Here is a 25,418-nt window from a genome sequence, read left to right on the forward strand (position 1 = left end):
GTTTGTGAGCGTGCGCTTCACTCCTATTTCTTGACACTCACTAAGCAGTGAAGCCAAAGATGACAATACAAGTAGTTTTACTTTCAAAAACAAGTCACCAATATCAACACCCACTGGAAAGTTTCCCCTAAGCAGAACTTGCAATGGTTACTTGCAAGGAACCGTTGTAAATTCTGTTGCACTATAGGTAAATTGCCTTGTGTTTACTAAAATTTAAAATAAAATCTCCAAATATGCTTCTCTTTCAGATATCATGAAGACAGCAACTTTCCATTTCTACACTTGGGAACAGAGTGGAGAAATGTCTTTACCATTTTGAATGGAAAAGATGGCTACTGACAGGTCAGTCCAGGTTGGCAAATTCTGGTGCTGTGTACTTTATTAGACTTTGGGAAGTTACTGAATCGGATCATTCAGCTGTCAAAAATAAAAAATACCCATGTAACTTTTAAGGAGATATTTATATGTAAAATCATTTGTGCATACTGAGTACTCATAATAGCAGGTTATACAATTCCAAATTTATGTAAACAGAACAGAGAAAAGGGATCCAGTGCATATTGAGCATTACAAAGTACTTAGCAAAATGTATTTACCATGTAGAATCTCTCATTGCAGCACTGATCATGCTACTTAAAAAAAAAATTATATGGCAATGGTGACCAAACCAGAACAAAGACCTGTTTTATTTAATTATTCATGGCCTTATTAGTTGCCTTGTGCAAGAATGAAAGCTACAGATGGCCTTGAAGGGTATCCTATGAAAGAAGAAAATCCACTTCTGCATCTTTCTTGAGCATTGCTCATGCATAATTGGGCATAAGTAGAAAAAGAACTGTGAATTTTATTTGCAACAAAAGCATACCATTACATCTGTGGAGCTATTGAAAGGGTAGGCTAAGACCATAAACCTCTGCAAGTTATCCTGTTAAAGCTGAATTCCAGGTATGGCTATTTTTACATAGTTATATTGGTCCAGCTTGGGCCAACACAATCATGTATGTGTCATACCTGGCTGATCCCTGTGAAAGTCATGCCGCGTACACACAACCGTTTTTAATGCCATGGAAAAAAACGTTGTTTTTCTCGACGTGATTCTTGTCAAGCCTGCCTTGCATGCACACGATCGTGGAAAAAAAATGTTCGAGCAAAGCGCGGTGACGTACAACACGTACGACGGCACTATAGAGGGGAAGTTCCATTCGGATGGCGCCACCCTTTGAGCTGCTTTTGCTGATTTTGTGTTAGTAAAAGTTTGGTGAGAGACGATTCGCGCTTTTCAGTCTGTTACAGCGTGATGAATGAGCTATCTCCATTACAAGCGCTAGTTTTACCAGAACGAGCGATCCCGTCTCATAACTTGCTTCTGAGCATGCATGTTTTTTTTCCCGTCGTTAAAGCCTACACAAGACCGTTTTTCACGACGTGGAAAACAACGAGAAAAAATAGAGCATGTTCTAAATTTTTAATGCCTATTTTTCACATCGAGAAAAATGCTCTGGAGCATACACACCAATTTAAAAAATGGCATTTTTCACGTCATGAAAAACAGTTGTGTGTACGCGGCATTAGAATTTAAAGCAAAGCTTTCTCAGATTGGTTGAGGGGGAGAACATGATATATCTCCACCACCCCACCTTGTCCATTCCGAGAACACCTTGCATTTATTGAGAACATTATGGTGATTGTGTCGAATGAGTTATGATATCCTGTGTTCACTAAGCTGCAGGGCAGCCTAGTGGTGACTACTACAGTGATTTCCAGCTTCCACAGGGATAAGCCAGGTATGACACATATATACTTTACAATTGTCCAAGCTGGACTAATGTAACTATGCAAAATGGTCATACCAGGAACCCAATCTTAAGAAAAATTAGGATGCAAAACCAAATTTGACTGTAACAAATCTAATAACCATTTTAGGCACTCTCCCCAGACCTAATATAATACAAAAAGTAAGAATATTCAGGAAGTTTATTATGAGAAATGTAGAATATGCAAGCTATCGTATAACCCTGAAATGTCATAAATCTTAGGCCTTGTACACATGATCAGTGTAAACCGATGAAAATGGACTAAAGGACCGTTTCATCGGTCCAAACCGACCGTGTGTGGGCCCCATCGGTCGGTTATCCTTCGGTCCAAAAAAATTATACTTGCTTTAAAATTGAACCGATGGATGCCTAACCAATAGGTCAAAACCGACGGTTAGTATGCAAAAGCATCGGTTAAAAACCCATGCATGCTCAGAATCAAGTCGACGCATGCTTGGAAGTATTGAACTTAATTTTTCTCAGCACGTCGTTGTGTTTTATGTCACCGCGTTGGACTTGATCGTTTTTTTAACTGATGGTGTGTAGGCACATCAGACCATCAGTCAGCTTCATCGGTTAACCGATGAAACGGTCCTTCAGTTCGTTCTCATCGGATGGACTGATCGTGTGTACAGGGCTTTAAAGCTTTGTAGGTATTGTATGAATGGCTTTTAAACCTAAACTGCAAAGCAGCATATTTCCAAAGTAGTTAAAAACGACTACATTTTTCACTAACTACATTTGTCACAATAAACTATGCTAATATGTCCTAGTTAGATAGCCAAACTTTAAATTTAAAGTACAGGTCCACTTTAAAATATAGATATCAAGAACACTTATCTTAGTATTTGAATAAATATCAAAAAGGGAGCATGTCAACGCAGCAGTCAATATATGATCCTAATCACCTGCTCTACTAAAAGGTTCATCTATTCTAATGGAAAGAAATAACTTTCTATGTGAATTTCTGTACTTAAAGGAGTTGTAAAGGAAAAACATTTTTGCCTAAAATTAATGTCTGCAAGGTAGACAGAATAGTGTAATGATTCTGTAAAAAAACAAGTAAATACCTATTAAATTCCTTCATCTATATCACCTCCGGTGTTCTAGTGTCTGTTCTGTTATTCACTTCCTGGTTTGCGGCGCTCGTTCAAGTAAGAACTACATTTCCCAGTATGAATTGTGGCACGCCCAGTAATTCACACCTCCTTGAAGTCTCTAACATGTAGAGAGTGACCTGCCACACAGATGTTGTTCCCAGGAGGGGGCGAGCACGTCACTGACCACCGCAGTAAAGCCTCCCTTCACGGTGGTGAGTAACAATCAGACAAGTAGGAAGTGAACAGAACAGAGAAGAAATAGAGCGACTTCTGAGCAAAAACGAACAATGAGGAAGTGAAAAGAGGAATGTCTGCAGGTAAAGGATGCTTATTATGAAAAAAAAAATCCTTTACAACCCCTTTAACCACTTAACGACCGCCGCATGTACATATACGTCCACAGAATGGCACGTACAGGCAGATGGGCGTACCCGTACGTCCCTGCCTAGACATGGGTCGGGGGTCCGATCGGGACCCCCCCCCCGATACATGCAGCGGTCGGAAATCGTCTGGGAGCGATTCGGGATGAGGGGGCGGCTATTCATTTCTAGCCACCCCCTCGCGATCGCTCCCTGGAGCTGAAGAACGGGGAGAGCCGTATGTAAACACGGCTTCCCCGTGCTTCACTGTGGCGGCTGCATCGAATGTGTCATCCCTCCACCACTGGTAATATTAGCAGCTCACGTCCCAGAGTGGACACCTGTAGGAAAAGGTCACAAGCACTTTCCCCTAAATGGAGTGAATAATGCTGTGTAGATGAGTGGAATCACCAGGATGGGCTTATAGGACAAACAAATCCTTCTCTGCATGTTCCAAATCCCTCCAAGCATAAAGGACAAACTCTCCTGTGTCACGCTTGAGCATGGAATAAAAAGAGCATATAGTGCTCTCTGCCAGAATTGGTATTTATTGCATATAAAAAGAGAATAAAACTTACAAGCACGGCACTGTAACCCAGTGCCAAGTATACAGGCATGTACGGTAAGAATCAGCGATGGCCACGGGTATGTTTTATTCTCTTTTTATATGCAATATATACCCATTCTGACAGAGAGCACTATATATTATTTTTATTTCATGTTCAATTGTGACACCAGAGAGTTTGTTCTTTATGCTTGGAGGGATTTGGTGCATGCAGAGAAGGATTTGTTTCTCCTATTAGCCCATCCTGGTGATTCCACTCATCTACACAGCATTACTCACTCCATTTAGGGGAAAGTGCCTGCGACCCTATTCCTACAGGGGTCCACCAGTGGTAGAGGTTCTTTCACAAAGTCACCTATATGATTGTTCAACTTCAGCACTTTATATGGACACTTATCATTGGTGCTTGTGACTTGTTATTTGATATGTTTAGATTAAGCGCTGCACTATTTTATTAATATAAGTAGACTTTTCCACCCTGACAAATTTAGATTTTATCTGATCTAGGAGTTTCAACTTTACGGTTATCTAGGTACCCCTACACTACCTGTTCATCATCATAATCTACCTTTACTGTCCACAGTGTTTCCCAACACTTCCAATCATAATAACCTACCTTCACCTGCCTTTTATTATTTTCTAGTCATGACAATTTTAGTCATTTCTGCTCAAAATCTACTTTTCTGTAGTTCCAACATGATTATATTGCCATTAATGTATTATGTATTGTCCTGTGTTGCATTATTTTACACAGCTTCGTTTTTTTTTTTGTATTTTTGAGGCTACCTGTATCTCATCAAAATAATTTCAAATATTGCTTTTTGGTATGGCAAGGTAATACACATAAATAAAAAAAAAACAATATGCAAAGTGAACTAACCTTGGGGATTCAGTCAGATTTCACTTTACCAATGCCAGACCACCTTGTTTATTATACTGTTTTACTGAATAAACTGGATAGAATATTTACCAACATTGTGTAAACAACTATGTCTAAAATCTCTCTAAAGCTCAATGATGACAATAGATGAATATTTCACATACTGTGGACTTTTCCTTTACAAGCTGAGCAAGTTTTGATTTACAAGTTTTATTCTATCACTGCCCTGTCTTAAAATAACACATATGTCAGAAAAATAGACCCTTTCAATCTATTATACACATTTAATTCCAACTATGAAAAAGCCCACAAATGTGTATTTAGCCTTTAAAGGATTTTCCTTTCCTTGATGCTATTCAAGCTTATTTTCCTCCTTTTTTTAAATTTCCCTGCATGGCGCTACTCCCCCGCCCCCATAGCACACATTTGAAGGTATGTGTTCCACAGCACTTTGTGGAATCTCATAGACTTTAGATTCCAGTACAGATAAAAGCCAATTAAAAAACCTACAAAACAGGCACATTGCTAAGCAGACAAGATCTTAAGATTATCAGGAGGCACTTTCAGTGTCTCTGATCTACTGCAGCCCTCATCTGTAAAGGAGGATGATAGAGTGAGAGGTTTGCGTACCTTTCCTCTCATTAAATGGTCTTGCTGTGCCGCTCCGAACACCTGCACTATTACGCTCTTTTCTTGGATTGCTTTTAATAAGAAAAAATTAACAAAGTAAAATTTGTTGACAGTTGTGCACAGTCTCCTCAGCAGGCGCTCTCCCTCTCTGCTGTCACGGTCCTCATGCTCATTTCTGCAGGTGCTAAATACACGCTGACAAGAACATATGTTACTAATCTTAACCTCTTCACTGCCAGATGGGCCCTCTCACTATAAAGGCTTCCTTTGTTAAGTGCCTGACAAATGCACATTAAGATAATCCTAATTCACGCTAAGTGTGTATTTATTATGTTTGCTAATTACTTTATTTCACGGCTGGCATAGAGTGCAAATGGTTTAAAAAATGAATTTGTTTACTAATAGAAAAATATGAACATGCTACATATGAGTTATGGTTATAAATGTGTTATTCTATTTTAATAAACTTGGTTCCCGATTTAGAAGCACATTTTTGTTGTGGCACCAGATGTGTCAAAATTTGGCAGCCTCCTTTATTTCAACGCCTGCCACTCGTAAAGCAAAGTAAATGCAAACTTTCCTTTATCACACTGAAATAATATATTTGAAGGGTAAATCTATTTTGTGAACACAATTCCTTCATAGGACCCTACCTACTGGAAAGGTAAGTATTTATCTTCCAATTTCACAAGGTGGTTTCAGATTGATTTTCTGTAGTTAGCAACAGGGTCACTTTAAACACTCATGCGCATTAAAAAAATAAAAACAGATCCATAAATGTATGTCTAGCTACCTTTATTAGCCTCTCAAATTAAGCAGTATTGAAATGTGAAGAAAATTCATTATTTATACCTTACTTTCCAGCCTCTCTGCTCCTCCCCTACCTGCACAGCAAGTGCACCTTGGGGAGGGCTGTGTCAGCTAGTTGGCTTCCACCTAGTTCTTGCTTCACTCCCTTTGTCTTTATACTAATCACTAGGACATGGGTGGCCAAGCAGCACTATGCCATTGGCCGCTTTGATGTTGGAGACTGGACCACATACTATCATTGGTTGTGAAGGGTTGGTGGGCAGCACCATGGAAATGCTGTTCTGCCTGGTCATCTGCATCTTACCAACCAATGATGTTTTGCAAGGCACAATAAACAGATGTACCCTCTTCTCCTGCATATCTAGTAATGGCTCTTGTCTCATGGAAGTACCTGGTTCCTGAGACTAGTACTCTGGCCGAACAGTGGTGAGGAAGGGGGGTACACTGTCGTCCTTGCTATCTCAGCAATTACACAACATAGGAAGATGGGGTGAGACGCTACATGTACTTTCTCACCCAGGGAATAGAAGCAACAAATAAAATGTTTGGTGAGACTTCTTTAAAAAATGCACCATAATGATCCTAGAATGCTAGTCACCCTATCTATAATATTTCATTAAATAATCATCTCTACATCATAACATCTAAAATATCTGTTTTTGTTTAAGCAAGTTCATTTGAAACAATGTTGGCTTCAAATTTCTTAACTGAAAATAACAGACCTAAAGTAGGCATTGTATCATCAAGTATATTATGCTCAAAAGAGGATGCCTTTCCAGAGAACTGGGTGAATTTTTGAAACTGGGCCAAGATTTTGGGTAGCCATGACTGAAGCTTGGTAAATGGACAACACTAAGGCTGAAGCATTTAGTAGGACACTGATTTCAAGCATTGATTGGTGGTATAACACATGCCAGTGAGTGAGTTACAGTTGATCAGTTGCTTATTACCAGATCGACAAAACTGTTTTGAACTATTTGTATTTTATTTGTGTTTTTTCTTTACTAGGTGAATTATGTATTTACATATCACATCAATTTTGTAATAATACATTTACATTCAAGTACTTAGGTTCTTTACCCATTACCCAGTATCCATCAATCATTGAAAAAGTAAATGACCAACTGACCACCCAGGTTATCTTTTTTTTTTTTTTTTTTCACAATCAGGTTTATTGATGAGCAAGAAATGATTACAAATTACATTTTACATAGTATTGACATTAGATGTCCAGAGTAACAGACATTATACAGAAAAAAAAGAATTTTGAATTAGCAGTGTGATTACGAACAGGATCTAGTAATAATTATTCTATTCTTATATGTGTATTTCAGAGTTTGAGGTCGGGAAGGGGAAGGAGGGTCGGGGGGTGGGGGTTGGAGGGAGGGAGGGATGAGGAAAGGTAGGGGGGAAGAGGGAGGGAAGAGAAAGAAAAAAAAAAAAAAAAAAAAAAAAGGGGGGGGGGGGGAGGGGGGGAATGTATCATTTATCAGGAGGAAAGGCTGGTCTATATATTCAACATTACATTGGTTTGACAAGAGGATTGATATTATATCTGCCGCAGTTAATATACAGGTACATATATAGTCATATCATTGTGTGGTAAGAGTAACATTCTGCTTATTCATGTTAACAACTGTTGGTAGTCATTGGTATACTTAAATAATACCCAGGGTTGCCAGATTTTGTGGAAATTTGTAGCGTTTTCTTTCTTCATGGCTATTAGTTCGTCCATTTTGTGCATGTATTGCACTCTGTCTACCCAATCTTTGATGGATGGGCATTTGGAGGATTTCCAGTGTAATGGGATTAGGGTTTTCGCTGCCGTCAGCAGGTGTCTTGTGAGGGACTTTTTATAGCTGCTAATCGAGAGGTGATTAGCGTGAATAAGGCAAGCGGCGGCATCTAATATAATACTCGTGTCTGTGATTGATTTGATGCAACTTATAACTCGGGACCAGAAGTCAGCTATCGGTGGGCAGGACCACCAGGTATGCAAGAAAGTACCCACTTCTTTCTTGCATCGCCAACAGGTGTCTGAGATTGTCGGCGACCATTTTCTGATTTTTGAGGGAGTCAAGTACCACTGGGTTAAGACCTTGTAGGATATTTCTTGGAACTTCGTGCTTAATGAGCACTTGTGGGCGAAAATACTTGCTCTTTCCCATTGGTCGTCGCTCAGTGTGGCGTTTAGTTCCCTTTCCCATTGGCCTTTGTGTTTGTCTTGCGCCTGTTCCTGTGTCTGGAAGAGCCATGAATAGGCGAGAGAGGTCGTTCTCAGGATCTGGGCTCCCAATAGGCAAATTTGCTCCAATTGGGTAGGTTTTTTCCCATAATCTGATTTATGTTTACTATTTATCAAGAAATTCTGGATTTGTAGGTAGAACCAGAATCCCGGAAACGACCCCCCAAGCTCACTCTTCAAAGTGTCCATGGTTTTGATTTTATTACCTGTGAGACAGTGTGTGGCAAGTAGCTTTTTTGTGGGCAACACGGATTTAGGTATAATTATACCTTGGCCTGGAGGGAAGTCTGGGTTGTCAGTTATTGGGGTTAGTGGTCCCGGTATTGAGGCTAAATTGTGTGACAAGGCTACACTGTGCCATACTGCCATTGTCGCAGCTATTAGAGGGTGAGTACTCTTGTTTTTGGATTTTGAAGTATTGGACCAGGGGTGGAAAGCAAGTGTGTTGGTATTTTGTGTTAGCTCTAGTTGAACCCAGTCTTTAGTCGATTGGTGACAATGCCAATCAATGAGTCTGGTGATATGTGCTGCGATGTAATACTTTTTAAAATCTGGGAGGCCTATTCCACCTTTTTGTTTGGGTTGTGTGAGTTGTGAGAAGTTAAGTCTTGGTTTCTTGCCCGCCCAAAGGAATTTCAGTTGTGCGCTGCGTAGTTTTGTAAAGAAGGAGGCATGTATTTTTATGGGTAGAGCATTAAAAAAATATAGTAATCTTGGAAGAATCGTCATCTTCAAGATAGAGGCCCTACCGAACCAGCTGAACAACTTGGGGGACCATCTTTGTAGGTCCTTAGTAATGGATTGCAAGAGAGGTGTGAAATTTGCTGAGAAGATTCCGTCTATTGTAGGGGTCAATTTTATTCCTAAATATTTGAGATTTTTTTGTTCCCATTTAAAATTGTGATTACTTTTTAATAAATCGTATTCTCTAGTCTCGAGGGTCAGATTGAGTGCTTCCGATTTATTGTTATTTATCTTGAAGTTGGAAATATATCCGAAGTTATTGAAAATTTTGAGAATGTTGGGCATGGATATATGTGGTTTAGAAACGAAGAACAATAGGTCGTCTGCGTAGGCAGCAATTTTATATTCTCTGTCTTGTATCGTGAAGCCTCTAATGTCACAGGAATTGTTTATTGTTCTAATCAGGGGTTCTAGGGATAAGATAAATAAGAGTGGGGATAAGGGACATCCCTGGCGGGTGCCATTTGTGATTGTTATTGGTTTTGAGAGAGTGTTATTGACCTTTACCAGGGCCCTGGGGTTAGTATATAATGCGCCAATCCAATTAAGCATGTTGCTCTCCAGACCTATGTGTGAGCAAGTGGCCTTCATATAGTCCCATGAGACTCTATCAAAGGCCTTCTCCGCGTCTGTTGACAGGAGAAGGCCCCTGATTCCCGATTTTTTGGCATAGTGGATTAGACTCAGAGCTTTTGAGATGTTATCTCTCGCTTCTCGGCCGGGCATAAAGCCCACCTGTTCTGGGCCGATCACCTGGGAAAGGAGTGGTTTTAATCTATTTGCAAGTATTTTCGCTAGTAACTTAATGTCAATGTTCAAAAGGGATATAGGCCTGAAGTTGGCGCATTCTGTATGGTCTTTGTCTGGCTTGGGTATTACAGCTATGTGTGCTGTCAGCAATGAAGTAGAGTTGTGATCATTTTTGGCTAGGTGGTTTAGGGCTCTAACTAAGGGGGGTGAAATTATTTGTAAGTATGTTTTGTAGTATTGTGATGTGAACCCGTCGGGGCCTGGGCTTTTACTTTCTTTTAGTGATTTTATAGCTTCCTGTAGTTCGGTTAGTGTGATTGGGTTCTCCAAAAGTCCTATGTCCTCATTACGTATGGAGGGCATGTTACTTTCTCGTAGGAACTCTGTGATATGTATTTCTCTTGGGGTTGTGACATTGGCAGGTCTGTGTTGTGGGGGAAGATTGTATAGTTTTGTGTAGAATTTGTGAAAAAGTGTTGCAATACGTTCAGGGTCATGTTCGAGAGTGCCTTGCTTGTTTCTGATGGCTTGGATGCGGTTTGTAGCGATCGTGTCTTTAAGTGCCCTAGCTAAATATCTGCCACTCTTATCGCCGTGTTCGTAAAAAATATTTTTTTTAAATAGGAGGGATTTTTGCGTCTGTAAATTGAGCAGTTGTGCCAAAGCTTTCCTACTGTCAGCAAGTTCCTCCTCTACTTGGGATGAAAGGTTTTTTTTATGTTGTAGTTCTAATTGGGCTATTTTGTTGGAGAGCGAGGCAATCTCTTTATCTCTTTCTTTTTTCCTAATAGATCCCCATCTGATGAGGTCTCCCCTAATTACGGCCTTGTGGGCTTCCCAATTGTTCAGCGGGTTCGTGTCTAGTTCCCCATTCTCCTCGAAGAAGTTTCTTATAGAGTCTTGTATACTGTCTCGTATTGTTAGGTCAGTCAGCAGGGCAGCATTAAGTCTCCAATTGAAACCCCTGGTCTTAGTTGTTTCAAAATTAACAGAGTGCAACTGGAGCATGGTCTGATATGGAGATGATGCCTATCTCTGCTCTGGTTAGTTTAGGTAAATCTCTTTGGGTGATGAATATTAAATCAAGTCTTGAGTACCTCTTGTGGGGGGCTGAGTAGTAGGAGTAATCTCTATCTGTGGGGTGTGAGGACCTCCAAGTGTCTACCAATGACAATGATTGTAGTTGGACTTTTATTTTCTTTAGGATCTTGTAGGTTACATGAGTGTGACCGGTGGAAGTGTCCTTTAGGGGGGAGAGGGGAACGTTGAAGTCACCTCCTAGAAGCACACATCCCTCAGCAAAACACTTTAATTCAGAGATGATTTTCTTGCAAAAAGTAATGTTTTCTGTTGGGGAAATATACATTAGCAAATGTGACAGGGGTGCCTTCCCATGTTCCTTTCAAAAAAATGTACCTTCCTTCTTGATCAGTCAAGGTGTGTTTGAGGGAAAAGGGGGCATTCTTATTGATTAATATTGAAACCCCTTTTGTCTTGGCGTTGGGGTTAGTTGCGTGGTAGGCTACAGTGTATAAATTGTCGGTTATTTTAGGGATATTTTGACCTTTAAAATGGGTTTCTTGTAGGTATATGATTGAAGGTTTAGTTTTCCTGATTTCTTTTAGAAATTTAGTTTGTTTCTCTGGAATGTTAAGTCCATTGATGTTGTGTGAAATCAATGTGGGAGATTTGCCTAGAAATGTGTAGGCCATTATTGGAAGTTGGAGATGCTGAGAGGGAGTTGGAGAAAGAAGAGGAGAGAAAAAAAAAAAAAAGGGGGGGAGGGGGGGGGGGGGGAGGGAAGGATAGGGTGGGTAGGTGATATGTGGGGTGGGAGAGAAGGTGGTAGAGAGGAGTCTGTATGGAGCACCAACAGATACCTCGCGTGAGTCACGGCCCTATTTGGGGGGGTAACGGGTGTTAGGGCCCGTAGACACTCTTGTTTATGAGAGAGACAAAAGTGTCAAAAGATGACTCTGGTGGGAGTGTGGGAGGTCACTTTGTGGATGGGTTGTGTTCTTGTGGTCCGAAGAGGAGAACACAAAACTTGGGTTTATGAAGGGGTTATCATTGTGGTCCGGAGTTGGAACAGTAACATTGAACAAGAGTAACATAAAAGTTTTAACATAACCGTCTCGAAGGCAAGTAGTACAGAGGTAGTGGTGTGCATTATTTATTTAGGTCATCTGTACCTAACTGTGGGTTTAAGCGGTTCTAGCCAAGAGTTGCAACCTTGGTCATATAGTAAAGGTGTAGTTCTCGGAGGTTGAGTCAACCTTGCATGTCAGTAGTGTATGCTCGTAGTAGCCTATAACAATAGAACATGGAGCGCAGAACTAGTTCCATATTCAAACTTTATTGAGGCAACTATTGACATTTGCTCTGTTGGAGGATCTTCAGCTCTTTTATATGATATGCTCAGTTTAATTTCAGGTATACAGTGTCTAAAAGTCTTGAGGGTTTATGTAGTTTTTTGTGTGTGTTTTTCAGGTGGTGTTGGGGAAAGTTATCTATTTCTCTAGTTAATCAAACCAAGTTTACTATATCTCCTGACCTCAGAGGTAGATGTAGACATTTCATTCTATGAGGGGTGTCCCAAGTTTGAGTGCATGTAGGATATGTCTACGTGCGGGGGTCTGGTTGGCACACCCCTTTCTCCAGGTTTACATGCATTATGTTTAAGCATTGGGCATAGTACCCTGTACTGTTTGATGAGCTTTTGGAGGAGAAGGGGTGAAAAATAGTTGGATATGGAGATTTTGTGTATTGACTTGTTTGTCGTTACTAATATCTGGTCTTCATGTAATGGTTGTTGGAGTGCCTGATTATAAAATAATGAAGTTATATGTTCTATCCGGTGTGAGGCATTGTAGGTAACCCAAGCCACAACAGCATCCCAGATCGTCCAGGAACTATATCATCTGTGATACTCATCATGACATGTGCCATGAACTGTGTTAGAGCTAGGGGTCCCTCTAGTGGATGAGACCAGTAATATAATGCTAGAGTTCTCTGAAATTAATTTCAATAGAGCCTATCTCCCTCGTGGCCAAATTAAGCTATCACTCTGCCATGGGTTTATGCCAGTGTGGGGGACATAGCAGGTTGATAGTGTTCTTACAGGCAAATTACGCGTGGACTGTGCGACGCGTCCTTTGTTCTGCAGAGATTATTGAATTAAGCCAGCTGCGTATCTCCCGAATTTCTTACTTCCATGATATAAGTCATGTTAATTTACTCTAAACGGATTTCCACAAGACATTTTTAAGGTATACACAGTGGAGAGAGATATTGAAATAAATAAAATATGAAATGATGGTTGTTAGGGTACCCGTTCATATAACAATGAAGCTATTTGTTTTGTCAGGTGTGAAGCATTGTCTTTAACCCAAGTAACATCATTATTACGCATCGTCTAGGGATTATATCAACTGTGATATTTGTCATGACAATTGACAAGATCTGTGGTAAAGCTAGGGGTCCCCCTAGTGGGTGGGACAGGTATCATAATGCTAAAGTTATCTGAAATGAGTTTCGGTGAAGCCTATCTCCTTCGTGGCTAAATTAGACTATCACTCTGCCATGGGTTTGTGCCAGTATGGGGAACATAGCAGGTTGGTAGCATTTTTACAAGCGAATTACGCGTGGTCTGTGCGACGCGTCCCTTGCTCTGCAGGAGTTATTAAAGTAAACAAACTATGTATCACTAGTATTTCTTAACTCTTGACCACATTTCATGTTAGTTTACCCTAGACATATCTTCTACCAGTCAATCTAACATACATATTGTGGAGAGAAATATAGAATACAATAAAATATGAAAATAAGAGGATGTATATAGGTTGACCATAAGGGGAGCATACAGTAAACGTGATTTAACAGAGTTCGTTGGAATCAAGGTATAGGGGGGGTGTTGGTTCCCAGTTTCTATTGAGGCGCTAGCGCCTTCCCGTGTGATTGCAGGCGGGGGGGGGGCCTTGGGGAGCATGGTGATTTGATATCTCTGACCTGAATCTCGGAGCAGTAGAGTGTGTTTTCAGAGGACAGCCGAGTAGCCTTGTGTAGGTTTCTCCGACGTGGTGTGAATGTAAGAAGCATTTAGAGCGTTGAGTCCTGTGCCGGGTAATAGAGTTGGTGTGTCTCTGGTAGAGCTGATGCATGTTCTTCACCTTTGGTGGGAAACTGTGAAATGCACAAAAATAATACTGGTAAAAATAAAAAGAAAAAGAAAAAAAAAAAAAAAAAAAAAGGAAAGGAACCGCTGTAGGGGTGCTGCTTGGGTGCTGATATAATGCACACCACATTAGAGGATCTGTGCTTTATCTTGCTTCCCTCGATCTTGGAGCCTTGGTTGCTGGTGAGGGCTGGTTGCCTCTGTAGTAATTTTTCTTGAGCTTTCCAGCGTGGTAAGGTGATTTGGCCGGGGATGGATCTTGCTGTAGAGGTTGATGTATGAAGGCTGGGGGTGGTAGAAATTCCGCGTACCAGTCGGGTAGCTCTACTGGTGCTATCTGCAGGTTCTCGCAGAACTGTCGCAGCTCATCTGGGATCTTGAGGAGGTATTGTTTTCCATTGAAGGCAGCTTGTAGGGCGAATGGAAACTTCCATCTATAGCTGATTCCTTTAGACCTCAACACTTCTAGCAGGGGCTTCAGGGCCCTTCTGTTTTTGAGCGTGATCGGCGACAGGTCCTGGAAGAGCTGGATATCAACCTCGTTGTACACGATCTGGTCATTCACCCTGGCCTTTTGCAGGATTTCTTCCTTTAAAGGGTAGTTGGGAAGGCAGCATATTATATCCCTGGGTGGTGTGTTGTCAGGGGCTCTCGGTCGCAGTGCTCTGTGTGCCCTGTCGAAATCAATAGGTGAGGCTTCAGGCCTGTCTAACAGGCCGTTGAAGATGGTTGCAAGTGCTGGCTTGATTTGTTCTGGGAGCACCGATTCAGGGACACCTCTCACCCTAATATTGTGTCTGCGTCCGCGGTTGTCCAGGTCTTCTATTTGGCGGTTGGCATCGATCAGTTGTTGGGAGTGTACTTCTGCGATGTCGTCTAGTCTTGTAAGAGCTCGGTCTCGTCTCTTACCTGCTCTCTCGTTTACCGCCATTTGTTCTGACATTCTTAGCAGTTCTGTTTTAATGTCCGTTATGGCGACAGAGAACGAGTTCTTGATATCTGCCGCGATCTCCATCATGGTGGTGTAATTTAGTGGGCAATCGGGTGGTATGTTGTCTCTGCTTGAGTCCTCTGAAGCAGGGAGGGAAACCTTGTCGTCCTCCATGTCGTCTCTCCTATCAGAGTTGTGAGCCAGCGCCATCTTGGGTTTCATGTGCCCGCTGTTGTATCGATATTTGTTCAGGTTTGCGGGTGTAGTCTTTCCTTTAGGGGTGCCCATCGACCTGAGTTGTCTGTTAGGAGTCCCCCTTTTGATGCGGGTGTTCATACTCCTTTTTTGGACGGTGTTTGCAGCGTCTGTTCCAACTCTGGGACCGGAGCTCCTTCACTCAGCGTCCATCCACATTGCTCGCCAGGCCACGCCCCCCAGGTTATCTTATCCTCTATTAAAAATAGTAGAATTTGATATGCCAGTCCACCAGTGATGTAAATGATTAAAAAAGTTCCTAATGTAGTTTATGTAATATATATATATATATATATATATATATATATATAATTTTTTTTTTATTATTTGTTTTTAGTAGATAGCCAATGTATGTTTAAATAGCTAAATCCTTTCATTTGTGGTTTCCATAACAGCCTTTTTTGTTAAAATGTGAGACCTGCAACTTTCCAAAATGGTAGCAAATATGAACCACTGACAATAGATTTAAACTGCACTTCTGAGCAAACACTAAGGCCAACACTCCACTGAGAATGGGATAAGACTGCAACATGTAAAGCAAAGTCAGCAGTTGAAACATGAAAAATTATGCAGTCCAGCTTATAATGCCTGCATGCAGTTTCTGTTGTTGCTTTATTTTACACTGTATTCACAGCAATCTCTTCCCACACCCGGTTTCTCTATCTTCATGGAGAAAATATATTCCTTTTAGTTTGGCCATCCTGTGAGATACCAGGAAATTTGAAGCACAGAGTGGAATCAAGGCATAAGATTTTTTTTTTCTTCTTTCAGTGGATTCCATCTTCTGATTGGCCTGCAGTGCCCTTATTTGTCATTGTGGAAACTGTTCTGGTCATCTGTGACCTAAAAAAACAAACTTCCAAATAGTGAGTCTTCAATGGAGTTTTTAGATATGGCAGGTTTGCCTATGTTGTTTATTTATTCAGACTTCATGCATACTCTGGGTTTAGGCACAATTAAAATCAATTCTGCTTTACACACTGTAAATACAGTATACATACCACTAGACTATGTGCAAATATTTAAACAGATTCTTTTGTTATTTACTTCATATTAAACTTTGAGTTTCTTTGACTGTCAGTTTGAAATGTAGACAGTAGGGGGTGCTGTGGGAACTAGCTCTCTCAGACCACATAGTAATTGCAGAAAAATAAAGATACAGCCAACTGTTCAGGTAGAGGAAACATCTTTTTTTTCTTTGTATCTTGTTTACTTGCTTCTATTTGATTATTATCTGCTGCCCTAGATCTATAACCTAGTTGCGGAACCCTTAAATAATTTCGGATTTATTGCTTATCTTCTTTTTATTAAACATTGAACAAAATAAAAGAAAAGTAGAGCTGTTGCATATACTGACCAGTACGATCTGTGACCTTATTTTGGGTTGATTTACTAAAGGAAAATAGGCTTCAAGTGAAGTTGTTCTTTGCATGTAAACTTTCCACAAAGCTTGGAGAATGTGGTGAAATCATGTACACAGAAAATTAAAAGACAAACAGCATTTTGAACATGATTGAATAATTGAAGCCAGCAGAACTTTACCTTATTCACTATGCTCTGGGGACCCTTCCATTGCAAAATGAAAAGTCTATTTACCTTTAGTAAAGCAACCCCTTTATTTCAGAGACTAAGGCATGTAACATTATTGGTCTTTAACATAAATAACTTCACTGTTTTTTACTTTAGTTTTTTATCCTGTTTTCCAAAAATAGCTAACTTTTTTGAACAATGGGTAAGCTATTTGTACAATGTTCCTAATTTGGCTTTAAATTACCTAGTTTGAGTTACCTAAATGTTGTTTGATATAATAGTAGAAAATAAATATTCCCAAATACAAAGATTTACTACCTTCAGGTAATACTCAAAAATATTTTTACAACTATTCTTTATAGCTAGAAAAGAGCAAATATTTTTTCATATAAAAATAATATGCAGAATCCATGGGAAGTGCTAAAGAAAACATATTACTTATATCTTACTCAATAGTAGTAGTATTCAGTGGCTGCCCCACTATTATAGTTCAGTGGCGTTAGAATTATGATGATGGATATGTTGCGTGTTCTAGGACCTTGGTCGTCAGTATTCAGGTGGCCAGGTTGCATTCTCACCCATAGAGGCCACAAGATGGGAACTATCAGGTGTTTATTTCTATGCAACACTTCTTCTAAATATACATTTTAAGTGAACTAGTCCTTTAGTACTGTTGTAATTTAATCAAATTGGTTCCAGTCACTTTTTTTGTTTTCTATTGAATGAATAAACCAAGTAACATTGTCAGAATGGGAATAGCCAATGAAAGTTTATTTTAATCAAACACCCCAGTTACTAATTTAATGAGTGAGAATCCCTAATTTGTCGCTTTGTCACAATTTAAAAACATGGGAACTTTAGCTTGACAAGATTTAACCCTTGTTGGATTTTCTTGCAAGCCAAGCAGACATACCATTATTCCTTTGAACACAGCAGAACCCAGAAGACTAATTTGGATTTTTTTTTAAAGTTGGGGTTTTCACAAAAAATAATAAAAAATTATTAAGCCTTGTACACACGACTGAGGAACTCGACGGGCGAAACACATCGTTTTGCTCATCGACGTGCCAATTTTCTCCATTCCCGTCGAGGAAAAAGAGAACATGCTCTCTTTTTGGCTCGTCGAGTTCCTCGACAGTTTCCTTGTCGAAAAATGTACACACGACCGGTTTCCTCGGCAAAAAAAACAAAAAACAGCAAGTTTCTTGCTGGTTTTTGCCGAGAAACTCCGTTGTGTGTACGAGGCCTTAGTGTGTGTTTAGTAAATTACTTTTTAAATTCCCACAATTCCTCATTAGAGGAGGAGGAGCAGAAGATCTTAGCCTTTGGATACTGCAAATACCTGTATTATACAGGTATCTGCAACCCCCTCCCCCCTGAAAGGTGCCAAATGTGACACCGGAGGGGAGGAGGGTTCCGAAAAGCGGAGGTTTACTTTTTGTGTGGACCTCCTCTTTAAGAAAGCCAGTCAGGGCAGAATCAAATACCAATAAAACATATTTTAGAAATTCAGTATTTCTTATTGGTAATTAATTTAATTATAACTGACTGGGGACACAATAAGGAGTGTATACTGGTTTTATTTTCTTATGGTCAGATCAAAACAAGAAAAATAAATATATATATATATATAATATTTCTAAAATTCATTATTTAGTTGGAAGCATCAAAATACAACAACATGACATACTTTTTTTCCCCTCGATGTATTTAAAACAGAAAACGATTTCATCCCCTGCTGATTTTGTACGTTTGCCCACTGACAGAGATGATCAGTCTATAATTTTAATGGTAGGTTTATTTTAATCATGAGAGACAGAATAACAAAAATATCCAGAAAAACGCATTTAAAAAAAGTTATAAATTGATTTGCATTTTAATGAGTGTAATAAGTATTTGACCTGTACATGACTTTGTGCCTTTGCCTTTTTGGCACTCACAGAGGTCAGATGTTTCTTGTAGTTGGCCACCAGATTTGCACACGTCTCAAGAGGGATTTGCCCCACTCCTCTTTGCAGATCCTCTCCAAGTCATTAAGGTTTCAAGGCTGACATTTTGTAACTCAAACCTTCAGCTCCCTCCACATATTTTCTATGGGATTATGGTCTGGAGACTGGTTAGACCACTCCAGGACCTTAATGTTTTCCTTCTTGAGCAACTCCTTTGTTGCCTTAGCTGTGTCCATCGTCCCCATCCATTGATTCCAGGAAATTGTCCTGTCCCCTTAGCAGGAAAACACCCCCAAAGCATAATGTTTCCACCTCCATGTTTGATGGTGGGGATGGTGTTCTTGGGGTCATAGGCAGCAATCTTCCTCCTCCAAACATGGCAAGTTCAGTTTATGCCAAAGAGCTTGATTTTGGTCTTATCTGACCACAACACTTTCACCCAGTTATCATCTGAATCATTCAAATGTTCATTAGCAAACTTCAGACGGGCCTGTACATGTGCTTTCTTTAGCAGGGGGACCTTGCGGGCACAGCACAATTTCAGTCATTCATGGCATAGTGTGTTATTAATTGTTTTCTTGGTGACTATGGTCCCAGCTGCCTTGAGATCATTGACAAGATTCTCCCGTGTAGTTTTTTCCATTTGCAAATAATCCTACCAACTGTTGTCACCCTCTCACTAAGCTGCTTGGCAATGGTCTTGTAGCCCATTCCAGCCTTGTGTAGGTCTACAATCTTGTCCCTGGCATCCTTGGACAGCTCTTTGGTCTTGACCATGGTGGAGAGGTTGGAATCTGATTGATTGGACAGGTGTATTTGTTGTTATTCTGTCTCTCACTGTTAAAAAAAGCCTACTAAAAAAGCCTACGATTAAGATTATAGACTGATCATTTTTTTGTCAGTAGGAAAACGCACAAAATCAGCGGGGAATCAAATCCTTTTTTCCCTCACTATAGACTATCATTATCAGTCATCAAGCAAAAAGAAAGAATGAAACAACATGGTATCCAATCCCGTGCATCACCACTATAGAACAGCTTATTCAATGGGGGCTTATGCATGAAGCGGGGTTACCCCTGGCATGTAAGATGATGAAGGGAAATCCAAAAGTGTCATGTACATACTAGTAAGGGTGGTAGTACAACGGGTACAGAAAAACAGGAGGGTAGGAGATGTTTAAGTGTTATGTGCAATAGAAAACATACTAGCAAGGCCTCCAGCCAGTCATGCCCTTGTTGTCAGCACATGCCAGTTGACATTCTTCAAAATTTTTGACAGGAAAGGTGACACACTGAGGTGTCCAGAAAAAAAGGGGTGGGAGAGATGATAAAGGTGGAAAGCAGGTTGAATGGGGGTTGGGGAACCACAGCACAATGGGGGCGACTGTGCAAAGAGTCAATTCCATGTCAGAGAATGACACCAGATTAGAAGAATGAAAAGTATTCATCAGAGAAGTAAAACATATCCCAGTAGAGCTAGCATGTATTATGTTCCTCTGTTTTGTCTCTGAGGGCAGCAGCCAAGTGTTATATTTGTTGAAAGTCATTCACCCTGGCAAACCATTGAGACACGGTAGGTGGAGATTGTTGTTTCCACATTCTGGGGATGCAGGCCTTGGCAGCATTCAACAGAGGTTTTAGTGGCGACTACTACTGGACATTGTGGTCAAGTTAAGAAACACCACTGCCGGGCTGTCAGAAGAAAGAAATCCATAAGATTGTGTACATTTCGCAAGACTTGTTGCCAAAAGGAGCAGATATTTCCCAAAAAACATTAAAGGGTCACTAAAGGAATTTTTTTTTTTAGCTAAATAGCTTCCTTTACCTTACTGCAGTCCTGGTTTCATGTCCTCATTGTTCGTTTTTGCTTTCATGTTGCTGTAAATCCTCTCTGTTTTGGACACATCCTGGTTGCCTGTTTCCTGATAACCACAGTGCTGGGAGATTTCTCACGGTGGTCACTAATGTGATTATTGTGTGTAAAACGAAACTGGATTGGTGCTGAGGAGTTTTAGACAAAGTATCACTGATCTCTATTGGCTGACTGCCCTCTAGTGGCTCTCTGTACATCAGAGAACCAGCAAACAACAGCAAAAACGAAACTACACTGCAGGCACATTATATGATTGTTTTTTTTATCAATTTTTAATCATTTTTAAAAGGAATCAGTTAACTATTATGTCTCTATGCCCTGTAAACAGTCATTTCAGCAAAAAAATTTTTTTCCTTTAGTGACCCTTTAAGTATCATGCAAAACTGGGTCTCCAGTATATCTCCAGTATAAAGGGTTGGGTTCAGGAAACAAAGATACTATGACTGAGGGGTACCGTAGTGTCAAGATTTTTTATGTGATTTCTGAATACCAGCTACAAAGTGAAGATTTGTGGACAAAATAAGTATGCAGTTCTTTTGGTCATCAGAAAATATAGCATTCAGGTCCTTCTCCCATTTGTGCATGTACAGAGGGTACTACTGTAAAGCTGAATCAAGCAGGATACTGTAAGAAGAAGAGAGAGATTGCCATATGGGCCCCGCATATAGACAGAGGTCTTCAAATGGGGTGAGTTTCCTGTGAAAGTATGTATGATTGTAACAGCACTGGTGAACGGAGTGAACCACAACTGCGGTTAGCAAGGGTTTCAATGCGATTCTGTATGCGACAACTCACTACTAGGCCCCAGGCGTCACTCTTCTCAGCAGGAGTTTGGGGGATCTATACATCATCTCTGTGTCACATAAAGAAAGGCGTTGAGCTACTAAGCATGGACGCATTACAACATGCGACCAAGGCTTAGCGTTTAAAACTATAGTTCAAGGACAATATCCCAATACACCACTACATGCAGGTGATTATCAGTAAGGGACCCCAGGCATCACTCCTAGCAACAGGAGTTTGGGGGTTCTCTACATCATCAACCTTAACATGTAGAGATGTATTTAGGCCACTGTATTTAGGCCACTAGGGGAGATGCTATGAAATAGCATCAACTCCTAGCATAGAAAAGTTATGTTGAGCGAACATGCTCAACAATTAGGTCAGGGCCTACAAGTATTTTATACTTCTGTCAAGCACATAGTGAATTGTATTTGTAGTAACAAATATAATTGCGTATGAGAGGCAATATAGCTTGAGTACATATAGTATTTGTAGTAACAAATATTGATTGCATATGAGAGGCAATAAAGCTCAGGTATTTTATGAGTACATATAGTAATTGTAGTTGTAAGTATTGATTGCATATGAGAGGCAATATATCTCAGGTACTTCAAGAGTACATATAGTAACTGAGAGCTGTAGTATAACTATAGTTATATATAATAGGTAAATATAGCTCAGGTACTTTGAGAGTACAGGCATACCCCACTTTTAAGTACACTATGGGACCAGAGCATGTATGTAAAACGAAAATGTACTTAAAGTGAAACAATACCTTTTTTCACTTCTAGGGTGTAGTGGGGGGTCAGGGACTGTAGTGGGGGTATCAGGAGCTGTAGTTGAGGTCTCAGGGGCTGTAGTGGGGGTGTCAGGGGCACACTGGAACAGGGTAGGCTATGCTCTCTGAGCTTCAGCTCCTTCTATCGCGGCTGCAAAATGTCTGTACAGTACTTGTAAGGCACTTAGGGGTATGTCCTTACTCGTGAGTGTATGTAAAGTGAGTGTACTTAAAGCGGGGTATGCCTGTATATATGGTAATTAGCGGCTATAGTAGTAACTATTAGTTATACATGCAAGGTGAATGTAGCTCAGGGTATTTGAGTACAGATGTGCCTTTAACATGTTCCTTAGCAGACAGTCCTATACACAACAGTATCCTAGCTTGAGCAGTAGAAGATACGATAGGCAACAACAATTGTATAGCTGGTATATATTTGTAGAAGGTATTGCTAAAGCATTATAAGTAACAGAAATGTAAGTTATCCGTTTTGCAGGCTTGAGAATAGGTACTAGGAATCCGGAGGTGTAGAGTGTTCCACAGGGCAGTCTGTTAAGTTGTCCCCAGCAATGGCTCGAAGTTACAGCAGCTGTAGATGGTGTCCAAATTAGTAGTTGCAGCTGGAGCGTTGTTCCGGAATGGGGAGTAAGTCATCCATCCGTAGCCTAGGCCGAGCTACGGCTGACAATAATAGAACGCAGCTGTATCTCCATTGAATGCCTTTATAGGCAGGAGATCAGCTGCAGTGCATTTCAGTAAATTCAAACAGGGTGCCGTATGCGGCGCACTTCCGCATTCCACGCTGGAACACAGAGCGGTGCCGAGCGATGACGTCATCGCGCGAGCGCTGTATGCGCTCCAGCATGGAACACATTACGGCGCTAAAGGGCACCTGTATTAGTAAGGGAACAGGCGTGCGGAGCGCCAGTTACAATGATCTGGGAGGGAATACGGGAATTGGGAAAGCTGTAGCAGCTTCAACCTACCCAAGGAGGAGGCAGTGAGGGAACTGAAAAGGTTTTGTGGTTGGGCCCAGCCCAGGGGGCAGGGGCATAGGAAAGTAAAAGCTCTAACAAGGTTCAAGTCCAGTTGGAGCTGAAAGACCTTGTCTGTATAACCTGGGGCAAAGTCTGGATGGCCAATATTTGATGTCAGTGGGGAAGAGAAGCTGATGCGGTTGGCAGATTAACCACTTCAGCTCCTGTGCGATACGGCACTGCATTGTTTTATCTGACAATTGCACGTTCGTGGGAGGCTGTACACAAAAAAAAAATCATGTCCTTTTTTCCCCCACAAATAGAGCTTTCTTTTGGTGGTATCTGATCACCTCTGCAGTTTTTATTTTTTGCATTATAAACAAAAAAGTATCACATTTTAAAATGTTAAAAATGTGTTTAAATGTGTTTCTAACTGTGGAGGGATGCTTTGACTGTATAGCAGAAACACAAGATCTCCATCTCCCCTCTGACAGAACAGCGATCTGCCTTGTTTACATAGGCAGACCTCAGTTCTGTCTGCCTCAGGAATGGTCGGTGGGTTCGGGCAGACGGTCTGCTAAGCACTCTGTTGGGCTCTTGCTCTGTCCAATCACAGTGGAAGCAGGCCTCCAGCAGCGCACATGCATGCCCTAGACCTGAAGAAACGATTCACGTACAGGCACATGATGTTGCACTTAAGGGCTGCCCTGCCACACGTGGGGTGGTCCTTAGTCGGTTAAAACACCTGCTAAATTTAAATATTTTTTAATACAGCCTGCTATATTATAAATATTATTTTAGCCAATAGTTGGAATCTCACCTCCCCTTCACATATTTGTTAAATATTATTTTACAGTTTGTAAAAAAATAACTGTTTCTTACAGGCCTCATCAGTTCGACTAAAATGGATAATGTATTCCAGTAACTCATCTCTTGAAGTCAAGGATGTTACATAAAAAAATAAAAAGATGAAAACCTGAGTGCTTTAACACTGGGGCGGTGTGCTTGCAGGACTGAAAAAAAAAAAGTCCTGCAAGCAGCATCTTTGGGGCGGTGGGGGAGCGATGTACACGCCCCTGCCATTGAAACCACCTACAAAGCACTTCGGCAGCAGCGCTTTGCGGGCCCTTTTTACCCCTTTCGTTAACCCCTTTGTTAAACCGCCCGCTCCCGCCCACACAGCGCCGGTAAAGCGCCGCTAAAATGAGCAGGACTTTACCGCTAACATTGCCTGAGCTCCAGTGTGAAAGGGCTCTAACTGATGTAATCACAAAGGACTCTCTCTACATAGAATGTCAGGGCCTTCAGTGTTTAGAACTAGAATTTAGTTAATTCAGGTACTCCATTTTAAGGTAGGACTAAAGTTGTGCATTCTGAGTAGGGATAACTTGCTGTTTCAACAACTAAATTGGTGTTTAGCTGAGTTAAACTTCTGGAGACAATGGAAAGCAGGGACTGCTCCAGATAAAAAAAATGTGGGTGCTGTGAGGGTCTTAAAGGTATATGTGGGGGAGCTAATGTGGCGCGCTGCGCTCTTATAGGCATGGCAAAAAAGTGGGAATGGTCAATGGTGGGAGTGGCCAAAAGTTTTTTTTTTCATGGATTATGTAGTGGGCCAGTAGGTAGTGGGGGCAAGGAGCAGTATGTAAGGATGGCAGTGAGCAGTATGTAGTAGGGCAGTGAGCAGTATTCAGTGGGGGCAGTGAGCAGTATGCAATGGGGGAAGTATGTAGTGGGGGCAGTGAGTAGTATGCCGTGGGGGTAATATGTAGTGGGGGCAGTATGTACTTTAAGCTGTATGCAGTGGGGCAGTGAGAAGTATATATTGGGGGCATTACATAGTGGTGGCAGTAAACCGTATGTATTAGGGGCAAGATGAAGTGGGGGCAGTATGAAGTTGGGGCCGTGTGTAGTGGGGTCAGTGTATAGCGTGGGGGTAGTGTGTAGTTGGGGCAATTAGTGTGTAGTGGGGGCAGTCAGTGTGTAATGGGGGCAATGTGTAGTGAGGGCAGTCAGTGTGTAGTGGGGCAGTGTGCAATGAGGGCAGTCAGTGTGTAGTGGGGCAGTGTGCGCTGGGGGCAGTCAGTGTGTAGTGGGGACAGTCAGTGTGTAGTGGGGGCACCCCTGGGAGCAGAAACCCAGCTGTTTGTGTTCAGGTTAGGGGGCTTAAGCCATCGACTACTTCTCCCAGTCCAGCCCAGTCCATTTTTAGCGAGGGAGAGCACTAATGTGGGAGTCAGCCACACCCCTGCCCACCCCACCCACCAGCTCA

General features: G+C 41.1%; 1 long non-coding RNA gene across 1 annotated transcript in view; it reads left to right on the forward strand.

Moving 5' to 3' along the window:
- Positions 1–253: 253 nt before the first annotated feature.
- LOC120936789 overlaps positions 254–25,418 on the forward strand; it is a 287,000-nt gene continuing 261,835 nt past the window's right edge. Inside the window, exon 1 of the long non-coding RNA XR_005748641.1 lies at positions 254–342. This is a non-coding gene — a long non-coding RNA (uncharacterized LOC120936789). The remainder of the gene's footprint in view (positions 343–25,418) is intronic.

The sequence above is a fragment of the Rana temporaria genome, chromosome 4, assembly GCF_905171775.1.
Source record: "Rana temporaria chromosome 4, aRanTem1.1, whole genome shotgun sequence".
In the NCBI taxonomy this organism is placed as follows: domain Eukaryota; kingdom Metazoa; phylum Chordata; class Amphibia; order Anura; family Ranidae; genus Rana; species Rana temporaria.